General features: G+C 46.6%; 1 long non-coding RNA gene across 1 annotated transcript; it reads left to right on the top strand.

The window, feature by feature from the left end:
- Window positions 1-4,574: 4,574 nt before the first annotated feature.
- Window positions 4,575-7,648, top strand: LOC119322968. Its single transcript, XR_005156006.1, has 2 exons — window positions 4,575-5,500; window positions 5,625-7,648. It is a non-coding gene; the product is annotated as an uncharacterized LOC119322968 (long non-coding RNA).
- Window positions 7,649-12,224: the final 4,576 nt, after the last annotated feature.

Below are 12,224 nucleotides of genomic sequence, written 5' to 3'. Positions count from 1 at the left end.
GGCCACCCCGGGCCCCCAAGATCTAGGGGCCCCTTCCCAGGTGTAGTGTACGTATAAAGGTAAGTAGCCCATTGGCCATAGCTTCACGTAGAAAAAACGAAGTAGCCCAGGTCCAGAAAGGAAGGGATGGCAGGTAGCGTACACACGTAAATGATCGCGAGGAAACAAATCAGCGTAACACACGCAAATCACGTCCTCCCGTTCTCTTTATTCCTTACTATCGTGAGACAATCTTCCTCCAAAATAAAAACGATCGTGTGACGTGATTTAATCCGTAATTTCCTATATTCTCCGTTTTCTGCAGGCTCCAAACCCTAGTTCCCAAGTCGCAGAGCCTCTTGAAAATAAGCAGCAGAGGGCTGATTGGTCTCCAGGTGCTATACGCGGTGACGAAGCAGCATGAACATCGCCTAGCCATGAAAATTGACACTGCCGAAGTGGGGCGCACACGTACATCGCCAAGTGTGTGCCACCAAAAATCCACATCACATCATCGCCGAGCGTCCAATGATTGATGCCGATCTAATCAATTTGAGTTACTGTATGTCATATTACTATTCCCTACTAGGGAAGGCGGGGAGGCGGCCACCCCGGGCCCCCAAGATCTAGGGGCCCCTTCCCAGGTGTAGTGTACGTATAAAGGTAAGTAGCCCATTGGCCATAGCTTCACATAGAAAAAACGAAGTAGCCCAGGTCCAGAAAGGAAGGGATGGCAGGTAGCGTACACACGTAAATGATCGCGAGGAAACAAATCAGCGTAACACACGCAAATCACGTCCTCCCGTTCTCTTTATTCCTTACTATCGTGAGACAATCTTCCTCCAAAATAAAAATGATCGTGTGACGTGATTTAATCCGTAATTTCCTATATTCTCCGTTTTCTGCAGGCTCCAAACCTTAGTTCCCAAGTCGCAGAGCCTCTTGAAAATAAGCAGCAGAGGGCTGATTGGTCTCCAGGTGCTATACGCGGTGACGAAGCAGCATGAACATCGCCTAGCCATGAAAATTGACACTGCCGAAGTGGGGCGCACACGTACATCGCCAAGTGTGTGCCACCAAAAATCCACATCACATCATCGCCGAGCGTCCAATGATTGATGCCGATCTAATCAATTTGAGTTACTGTATGTCATATTACTATTCCCTACTCCCCGCAAAAAAAAATTACTATTCCCTACAATTTCAAGTAAACCTTCGTGCTTTGAGGAAGAAACAATTTGATAAAAGTAATTGCCAAAATAAAATTCTTGCAGTTGAGAAGGTTTTTCATGTTAAATATTTGTTTGCTTTGGTTGATATGAATCACTTCACTAAAGTAAAGGATTTAGGAAAGTCGGAGTGTTTAAAGATCCGTTCAGATTATTGTGCATGTGATTGTTCCATCTTAGATAAAAAAAGCTTTTAAAATTTAAAATTGTTGTTGAACCATTTGGGATAAACAGTGCCTGAAAGAGCTTAAATGGTTAGGCAACAGTATGCATCGAGAAGTGGATGACATTGACTTCACATAGACACAATCATAAGTCACTTTACATTGAAGAATCTTACAAAAAATATTAAATATAATATATATATGATGTTTATATTAAGGGCCTCCAAATTTTACGTTCGCCATGGGCCCCAAAAATCTCAGGACGGGGCCTGTTGACCTCCTTCGACAACGAGAGTCCTATGCTACTCCAAAACCAATCCAGTCGCCATCTTTATCTTTAGTCTTTAGCTAATAATAAAGAGAATTGGGTTTCTGTCGTCCGTCATATAAATTGCCTCTGAAGTTGTCCCAATTTACCTACCATGCCACCGGTAAGTAAAGAAAACGATTCGTTTTAAAAAAAACCACCGTCCAATTTAGTTGTTATAGGATAGTCAATACAATTATATAACACTCGCCGGAAGCCAGCGCAGTGGCTAAAGCCAAAGCCGCCCGCACGGGAGACCAGGGTTCGATCCCTGGTTGTGTATACCCTTTTTCTCCCCTTTTCTGCAAGGGACAATTCTATTTCTTCCCCTAACTTGAGCCACCACCTAGCATTTCCCCTAATTTTTAGGTATGCTCAAATTTACCCCTCTATCCTTAGGCGGTGTTATAAAAATACCCTTCTACTCCGTTAACGTCCAGTCAAAGGCCTTTGACCATCGACGGTACATTTTTTGAACAATTTTGCCCCTCTTTGTGCATGCCACTTACAGGTAGGACCCGTCCAAATAAAAACAAAAAAACTATCCCAAGTCAAAGTAGTCAACATTGACTAGGTCAAGAGAGGACTTGGCCCGCATGTTAGGGACTCATTAGTTATTTCCTGTAATAATTAGCTATGCTTTTAGCACTATAATTAGATCTATTGCCCAAGAAGGGCCCACTAGTCAGCTATGCACTAAAAAGGATTGGGGCTAATGACAGGCCCGACATGTCTCATCGGCGATTTAAACGCCGGCGATGAGCGCACGCACGGCCCTGACTTGGAACGCCGGCGACGAGCAAAGGCAGGCAGTTGTGCGGGCCCCATGGCTTGCTGGTGTGGGTTGGCACCGTCCAGGAGTGGTGAGCACACATGGGGCGGCCGGGAAGCTCGCCGGTGACAAGTTTCTTAGCCAGCGGCCGGAGCAAGTTGACATGGGGAAGAAGCTCCGGGATGAAAAACAGATTAGGGACAACGGAGGAAGCTTTGCAAGGGCTTCACTGAGACGGGGACGAGGTGCTGCTCTAGATTGCCTCCCGTGCCGCACAAAAAAAAGCTCCGTCGCCGCTTCCTTCGTCTCCGCGAGGCCAACGACCTCCTCGTGACCATCCCCCATGTGCAGGAGCTCCGCCATTATCTCCTTTCCCTCCCAATGGAACGAATTGAGGCGGGGAGCCTCCGTTAGGCCACGCCATGGTCGTCTTCTTCGCCTCCGGGCAGCCACATCCGCGCCCTGATCTCCCGCTCCAGCGAGCTCTGGTTTCCCTCCTCGTGTTACTCGGCAACCGGACGTGGATGCGAAGCTCCTGGACCACCCCCCCTCCCCGAGTCCCACGACCTCGATGCATCCTTCCCATGAAGCCAAGCTCCGCCGGTCGCCAACGTGGTCGGAGACATTACTCCGGCCTTCCCGTCTTCCGTATTGGGAATGGTCCAATACCCCCGCCCCCAGCAATCTTCCTCCCGTGCACCCCGTGCTCGCCGCCGTGCGTGGTCGCGCGCCCAGCGGTGGTTGCTGACGGAGAAGATGAACGGGGCTGGGAGGAGGAAGAAGGGGATTGCGCATGGTGGGGTCGTGCTGGCAGGACAGAGAGAGAGTGTGTGTGTGTTTTTCCAAAAAAATTCCTTTCTCTTTATTTCTTGCATGGGTCCACTTGTCAGGAAGGGCAAAAATGTCCATGGAATGCCTCGGTCACAGTCAAAGGCCTTTGACCGGACGGTAATGGAGCGGAAAGGTATTTTTATAACACCACCTAACGGCAGATGGGTAAATTTAAGCATAGCTGAAAATTAGGGGCAAATGCCAGGTGGTGGCTCAAGTTAGGGGGAGAAATGGAATTGTCCCTTTCTGCAATATATATAGCAGGCCGTAATGGGCCGGCCCATAGTGACGCCCCTGTTTTTCTTTTGCTTTTTCCTTTCTCATTTTTTTTTCTGTTTTTCTTTCTTTAAATCACTCTGGGATTTCCAGAAAAAAAAATTCAAAAAAGTTGCGAGTACTGAGAAAATATATAGATACATCATAAAATGTTTGTGAATTCAAAAAACATTTGAGAAATCATAAGAAGTTCGTGATTTAAAAACAAAACTGTTCACATATTTAAAAAATCATGATTTATAAAACAATAAAATAAAAATTCATGATTTATAAAATATGATCGTGTATTCAAAACATATTTGGGAATTTGAAAACAATGTCCATGAAATTTTAGAAAATGTTCACAAAAATTAAAACTGATTCTTAAGTAACGAACAAAACAAACCATCGCTTAGGAAGAGGTTTTATTAGGGGTTCTGTAGGGGTTTTATTAGGGGATCATAAAATGTTCATGATTAAAAAAATTGTTTGCATATTATAAAAAAATCATGATTTAAAAAACAATGAAATAAAAAATGTTCATGATTTCTAAAAATATAATCATGTATTCAACACATATTCGGGAATTTTAAAACAATATCCCGAGCCCAAAAAAGTTGACACATCTTGCTATGGGTTAGTTTTTGTAAACTATATGGAAATGACTAAATGTCTGTTTTGCCTCCGTACACAACTATTCTCGTACCAAAGTTCTACTGGTTCTGGAAAACATCGCTACGCTAGGTCAATGTGAGACACATCATGCATTAGTCTAACTAAGGCAGGGGTCCAACAATGTAGTTTGCTCAACTAAAAAATTATTTCGTTGTGGCACCTTAAAAAATTAAGTCGTGATGAGACCATCACATTTTCATCGTAACATCACTTGGACATAGTTTGTGAAATTTATTCTAAACCGGATGATTCTCTCGCCCGTCAAACCGCCTCCTCTGGTTGACACGTGTTCTCTGCGGGCCCCGTACACTTCATCCCCACCGAGCCTTATCCTCTTCCCAGGATCCAGCCAGGACTTATCTTCTTCCTCTCGCCTTTCCTCTTGATCCGGGACGAAGCAGAGCCACACCACCGAAGGCCTCCTCCCCCGCCCTCCAACCCACGTCAGGGACTGCAAGCCCGCCGCCCCAAGCCCGCTGCAATCCAACACAGTCGCCACCAGCTGCTACAAGCAATTTTTTTGCCGCGGTGCCGCCGCTCGCAGCGGCGATCGGGGATGACGAACGACGTTGCTACGTCGGGGGAGAAGCATGCTTTTGCAAGGGGCGCACTGCAACATGGGGCCAGCTGCGAGGGTTGGGGGTCGCCGTTCGCAGCTGCTGCCATGGAGCATCTGGAAGCACCGTCGAGAGTCATCGGCGCTGCGAGGCAACACTCGCCGGAGCCAGCCGGTGGCGATGCAGCATTCAAGCCACCGCAAAATTGGAGGGGGCGCGACGCGCAGGGCATAGGTGCTGTGGTGCAACCTCGTCGACGCGCTGACGCTGAGATGCAGCCTCATCGGCGCTGCTGGTGCTGCAAGTCGCCGGCGGTGAAGCTGCAATGGAGCGCTCGCCGGCAGCAACCCCGTGCTCCGATGCAGCACTCACTTGGGGCGGCTCCCCGTGCAGCAGCGTAGCGCTTGCCGGCGGCTCTCGAAGCTGGGTGCTTCAATGGAGCTTTCACGCGGCGGGTCCTGTGCTCCGATGCAACGCTCGTCGCCGGTGCTACAACGCATCACCAAGGAGGAGACAAGAGGCGGCGGCACTCACCGTGTTGTTGCAACGCAGCACGCAAGGGGCGGCAGGCGGCTACTCGTGCTCCGTTGCAACACTCGCCGACGGCTTGGGATTTTGCATGGCAGCACTCGCTGGCGACTCCCGATGTTGAGAGATCGAAGGAGGGAGAGGGGCCTGTTTGTGCGGTGGGAGGAGAAGACTGCGTGTGTTGACTATTCAACCACTGAGAGGTAGGGATCGGACGGACACGGTCGGGCTGATTTAACGGTCCGCGAGGCGGTTTAAAATTTCCTGGCATGAACCGGATGATTCCTAGCATGCGCCATTAATTAATCCTCTCGATTTCCTCCTCAGATCGCATCGCGGGAATGGAATCCGAACAAATCGACAAACTTAAAATCCGCCGGGTGCAAGGTCGTCTGCGATCTCATCGAGGGCCACGCGGAAGGTCGACTCCTGTGATCTCGTCAAGGGCCACGCGAAGCGACTGCTGTCGTTCGGCCACACCAACCATGGCGCCGGCGGGGAATCTATACTGCTCCCCTCAATTGAACTGATGCACCGTCTTGGCTTTGGTCAGAAGTGGCGCAACATTTTATCTCTGCTCTGGAGCTCCTCTTCCTCTCGGGTGATGGTTAATGGTGAACTGGGGCAGAGCTTCCTTCACCGTCGCGGACGCTCCGGCAGGGAGACCCACTGTCGCCCATGTTATTCACCATCGCCATCGCCCCACTTCACTGGATGTTTCGAGAAGGCCTGCTCAGCTCAATGGGTGCTCTTTCCACTTTGCAGCTCCCTCCCTCCCAGCTCAGGGTTAGTCTGTACGCCGATGATACGGCTCTTTTCGTCTCGCCTTTACGTCAGATATTGAGGTGACCAAGGAGATTCTGAACTGTTTTGGGAAGGCATCTGGCCTCATGGCTAATCTGGTAAAGAGTGGCGTTAATCCTATTGCTTGTGACCAGGTTGATCTGGATGCTCTTCTTCCGAATTTTTCAATTCCGGTGCTGCAATTCCCCTGCAAGTATCTTGGTCTACCGTTGCATTACATGAAAATTACCAGAGCTTATCTGCAACCCACCCTGGATAAAATGGTTTCGAGGCTGCAACGCTGGAAGGGAAACTACTCTCTAACTGCGCTTGTCTCCGGCTAATTAGCTCGGTACTCTCTGCCATTCCCTCGTATCTCATCTTGGTGTTCGGCTGGACATGTGGGCTGTCAAGCAAGTGGACGAGTTGAGGCGCAACTTCTTATGGAGATCTAAACCTGATGCTAATAGTGGCATGGCTTTGGTTAATTGGGCAACGGTCTGCCGCCCGAGAGACCTAGGGGGCCTTGAGGTCTTGGATTTGCTACGCTTCGGGCATGCTCTTCGCCTGCGTTGGAAATGGTTAGATATGAGTCTATGGATGACTGATGAAAGACCTTGGATCGGTTCCCCTACTCCCTGTGAATCTTTGATGCTCAGGATGTCACTCTTTTCAGGGCTGTGACTACCATTCATCTGGGAAATGATCGCAAGGCCTCCTTCTGGCATGAGAGATGCCTTGACTCCTGACCTTCTTCCTCTCTCCACCAGGAAGAGCATCTACTCCAGTTCAGCAGGCCATCAATAACCAATCTTGGATGTCCGGGCTGCACCGCATTTCCGACGCATCTCAGGTGCGCCAGTTCACCCATCTCTGGCTCGTGCTTTAACAGTTCAGCCAGGTAAGGAGGATGCTATAAGTTGGAACTGCAGCGCTTCTGGCGTATACACTGCTAGCTTCGCATATTTGGCGCACTTCTATGTTTCCTTTTCCACAAGCAACTTCTCCAGGCTCTGGAAGGCAAATGTTGAGGCGAAATGTCGTTTCTTCACATGGTTTTCGATTCAGGGCCGAATTCTCACCTACGACAACCTCTCCGTCAGGGGAATGGCTCATAATCAGCTATGCAATCTGTGTGACCAGGTTGAGGAGATCTCTCTGCATCTTATCCTCAAGTGTTCTTTCGCGAAGGAGGTTTGGCTATTGGCGGCGGATTGGTGTGACTGTCCGACCACTGCTTCTAATGCCGAAAATGCCACCTCTTTCCTCATGGTGGAGTGAGCTTACTTGTCCCATGAACGACCAATGCATCGTCGCGTGTTGGAGCATTCCTGTCTGCTCGGTCCTGGAGTCCTTCACCTGATTAAGCAAGATCTTCTTCTGCTTCAGCCCACTACTACTGCCTTACGGCTTTCAGACTGCGAGAATGAACCACCCCCTGAGCCACTTATTTCTCTTATTATGCACAGGGTGCGTTTGGGCAGCCATAGGCCTTTGCCTTGTAAAGCTATCTCTGTAAAACTCTCTCTTCTTAATAGTATAATATATGCAGATCATTGCCAGTTCCTCAAAGCGAGAGAGAGACAGACAGACAGAGACAGAGACAGACACACAGTCGGCAATTCCCATACATGAATAGTCGAATGTTTCCAACACATACAACAATTCCTCAGAAACAGTCAGCAATTGTATGGTATTTAGGTTTACTATTGTTGAGACCCAAATTACTCCCTCCGTTCCTAAATATTTGTCTTTCTAGTTATTTCAAATGGACACAACATACGGATGTATGTAGACATATTTTAAAGCGTAGATTCACTCATTTTGGTCCGTATGTAGTCAAATGTTGAAATCTCTAGAAAGACAAATATTTAGGAACGGAGGGAGTAGTATCAAAGCATGAAAGACATTCATATCCTTAATCTAATGAAAAGGTCCACGAATGTTTCCAAAATCCTACAGCAATGAACTCCATTAAACCTGGTCTTCGATTCGTTGCCGAATTACTTCATTAATCCTGGCCAGCAACTCCTCGATGGTAACATGTTCATCCTGAAAGGGTAACATAAATTTGGATAAGAACAAAATTGTCAAAACTCTTTATGGTAATTTCGGTCTGCCTAAAATGAAAGTCAAACTTGCATCCTACTCCCACCGTTCACTATTATAAGACATTTTGGATATTTCAATATGAACTACATAGGGATTTTTTCTTTTGAGAATCACTACATAGGGATTGAAATGAGTGAACAAACACACTAAAGCGTGTCTATATAAATTCGATTCATAAAGTTAGAACAACTTATATTTGTGAACCAAGGATGTATCATCTATACTCACATCCCCGTCGAGAATATTTAACCATCTTCTCAAAGTGGTCTTTATAGTTCTATTACTGATGCCGTCCCTTTCGCCTGCTTCACGTCCTAGGTGGATTCCAATAACTTGACCCTCCACAATCACAGGAGATCCTGAGAAACCACTCATGGCCGACACGTTGTATTTAAGTGCTTCATAAAACTCATCACCTTTGAAACTCTCTTTTACATAACCTGGAATGCTGCACATGCCAAACAAATGGAATAGCCTTATTATATCATCCTAATTAACGAATGCATATTCAAACATACACTGTGTTTTGTAAACTCACCACAGTGTGCCAGGAAGAGGTGTTGGTCGCTTGACTGCTACAAGTTCATATTGGTCCCTGCCATTGCCATCACGATTGGGAAGGATCAATGTCGGATGTGAGTACCCAAGCACCACTACATGGGTACCCTCATTAATCTCCCTCGGATTGAATATCATGCTCTTGACTTTGGATTGTAGACCATCAATCTCAAACTTATTCATGAATAGGCACAGATCACAGGCTTCATCTTGATAGATTATAGTAAGCTCGTAGTCTGTTGGTTCACCGCAAAATCTGAGATACGGTTTGACATCTCCTTTTACATGCAGAAAAATATGGTTGGCTGTCAAACATAATACTCTTTGATTGCCAGCAAGAGCAACTAAAGCACTGCCTACATTTACAGTACCATCCCTTTGTCTTTCATCAACTTCAGTTTCTTTTTTCACAAGCACCCTCACAACACTTGCTTTACAGTCAACACCCGATTTCATCAGTCTTGAGAAATCCTTAACCGGAATGCCAAGAAGTGAACCTGCGTAAGAGAAAAGAAGGCATTAAGTTGTTTTTTCGTGACTTACAAATCAAATAGAATAAGAATGCATTTGTTGTCTTGGGTTTATACGTTTGGCACATAATTTGTGATACAATACCAAGCAAAGCAAGGCCTCAGCGGCGTGTTCGCTGCCAAATGTTGGCAAGATAATTGATTGTTTTGCTAGGCATGGTTCTTGCTAAACCATATCATCACACAGTCAATTTTGTTATCAACAAATTGTAGGTCAATATTCACAGCCTGCCTCATTTTTGCTACAGCAAGAATTGGCATGAACCAAGTACTCTAAAACTACACTAGTAAGTCCCATGTTAACACAAGGGAGGCACCAACATATATAAGTACATATATAATAATGATACCCTAACATGGAAATGGGAAACTCAAAACATTACAAGTTTGCACAGCGATGTGGAATCGAAGTGGACTCACACTATATCTTATTATGTTTGGAAGCGGGAATGATAGTGTTTGGGTGTGGATCAAATACTCGATTATGTGGATCTGATTATGGCACTGTCTTGACCAAATTCAGGCCATAATGGACAAAAGTAGTCAAATAATATGCGCATATGTAAGGAATACATTATCAAGAAAAACCATGTGATAGGCACAAATGATGTAAACCACTACAAACGGATGTGGGAATTACATGTTACAACACGTGCATTTACAAAGAATTATGTGTGTGATAAAACTAGGTGGGTATACAAAGTACAAAACATCTAATGCTGTAAATTATTAATTTAAGTTCTTGGTTATGCATTTGCAAAACTACCAAAACGTCTTATATTTAGGAACGGAGGGAGTATAAAATTAAGATGTCTTTAACTAATACTGTACATAATCAATGAGCAGGAGTTAAAGCTTAAACATATTTAGCACAAATATACACTAGAGGGTAGTGAAAATCCATAATTGAACAGTTACAACTAATACCGACGTCTGCAAGCTTCCTCTGTCTTAGACGATATTCTGGGACCATTTTTTTAATCTTAGAGGTATTCTTTAATTTGAGATGTTTAGCGTATTGTTTATTCGTTCACTTGTGCACCGATATTAAATTATTAATTAAGTTCTTGGTTATGTATTGCAATTTGTAAATGTCTATATGAAACCACATCCTTAGAAAGTTAACTATGTAAGTGAGTAACAGTAAACATGGGTTGCGTCGTCTTGTTCAGCAGCGGCTGGGATAATTATATTTTAGATGGTTGGTTAATCCAGCTAGCAAATCAACTTATTCTACTTGTTGTCTATTTGCAATGTCATACCTTCAGATTCGGATGTCCAAAATGAAATCTTGCAGCCATTGGCTCCTCAGATTCAATCTTTTTATGACCTCAGTAACCATCAAAACATGGCACAAGAATCGTGACAGACAATGGCAGCGAACTCAGAATCCAGGCAAAGAAAAACGGGCCCTTTTCATGAACTAGATGCCCCGGGGTGATCATCCTCCCTGCTGGGTCTTTTTTTGTTTTCTGGCCTGTTTCTTTCATGGCGGGACATATTCTCCCGCTCTCTCCCTGCTAATACATCAAAGGCCAGAGATTGCTGGATCTCTCTCAAAAATCAACTAGGTGCGGTAAGAAAAAAAAATTCAAAATGCAGAGGCAAGCCAACATGGAACTGCGAGCAGCGTGATGGCAAAGCTTCGAACTTTGATGGTAGAGTTGTTACGGGTGAGAGGCAACGACCGAAGAATCCATGGCTCCGAAACGAGGTGATACCAAATGCATGACGAAGAATGGAACATCTGCAAACCGTGCCCAATATGATGGGGAGTAGTACTTACCAGTAATGGAGCTACTGCCTGATGAACCTTGCCCAACTTCCGCCGTTGAACCTTGCCCCCCCCTCCGCCATGGAACCTGCCTCCCCTTTCGCCATTGAACCTTCCTCCCCTTTCGCCATTGCAAGTGCTATCCGCCTCCCACTATCCCTCTTCTCCTCCCCTCCGGTGCTATGTTTTTGTTCAAACGTATAGCTACTGCCGATGCAAGAGCAAACCCGTTTTTGAGTCTGTCGCAGTCCTCGCTCCGGAGCTCAGGCGTTTACAGTTTGCCAAGAACGGCAAGCACATGGACCAGTTTGACCGGAGGAAACCAGAAGCGCTCTCTTTACCAGCCCGGGCGCACGATGCCGTCCGTGAGTCCCGACCGGGCGCGGCACCGCACGATCAAGTGCCCGCTACTTTTTTTCTCGTGCTCACCATTCGAAATATTTCACCCAGCTCTGTACACATAATAAACCAGTTTAATGCGAAAAAACTTTTATACAAGCCGATCAACTAAAGAGACGTGACAAAACATGCTGAGCATGCTAATAAGCACCACGAGTGCATAACTAGACACTTCTATTATCCGCAAAAAAATATTAAGAGCATCTCCAGCCCTTTGGCCCCCCAGGGGCTCGAAAATTCGCCGCCTGGGGGCGACCCGGCGAAAAAATCGGCTTGGGGCCGATCGGGTTCCCAGCCGCCGGCCCCAAGGTCGACCCAGAATATTTTTTTTTTCAATTTTTTAACATACGTTCGGTTATAATTGGCAAACGGGGATAAACTTCGGCAAAATATAGCAAACTTAAAATTAAACTTCGGCGACTTTAACAGTTTTTACATAGTAAACTTAAAAAATAAAAGCCTAAACTACAGGAAGAATGCGCTGAGCGCGACGAAGTCCTCGTCCCCGTCGCCGCCATCGCCGTTGCCGTCGCTGCCATCGCCGTCGCCGTCGTCCTTCTCCTCCTTGATGCGGCCGCTGCCGCCCCTGCTGGACCCCTACCCGCCGTCGCCCTGACGGACCGGTGGCGGCACGTCGGCGGCGGCGTTGTCGAGGACGATGACTCCTCCCACGTCGCGGCCACGGCGCCGAGCAGAGTACTGTGCTAGGGCGCGACACTGGCGCTCTAGCTCAGTCCGTGCCCAATCCTCGCGCGCCCACTTCAATGCCGC

Source organism: Triticum dicoccoides, chromosome 6B (genome assembly GCF_002162155.2).
Source record: "Triticum dicoccoides isolate Atlit2015 ecotype Zavitan chromosome 6B, WEW_v2.0, whole genome shotgun sequence".
NCBI classification, from domain to species: domain Eukaryota; kingdom Viridiplantae; phylum Streptophyta; class Magnoliopsida; order Poales; family Poaceae; genus Triticum; species Triticum dicoccoides.
The sequence above is the reverse complement of the archived record's forward strand: the minus strand, read 5'-3'. Positions and strand labels throughout refer to the sequence as shown.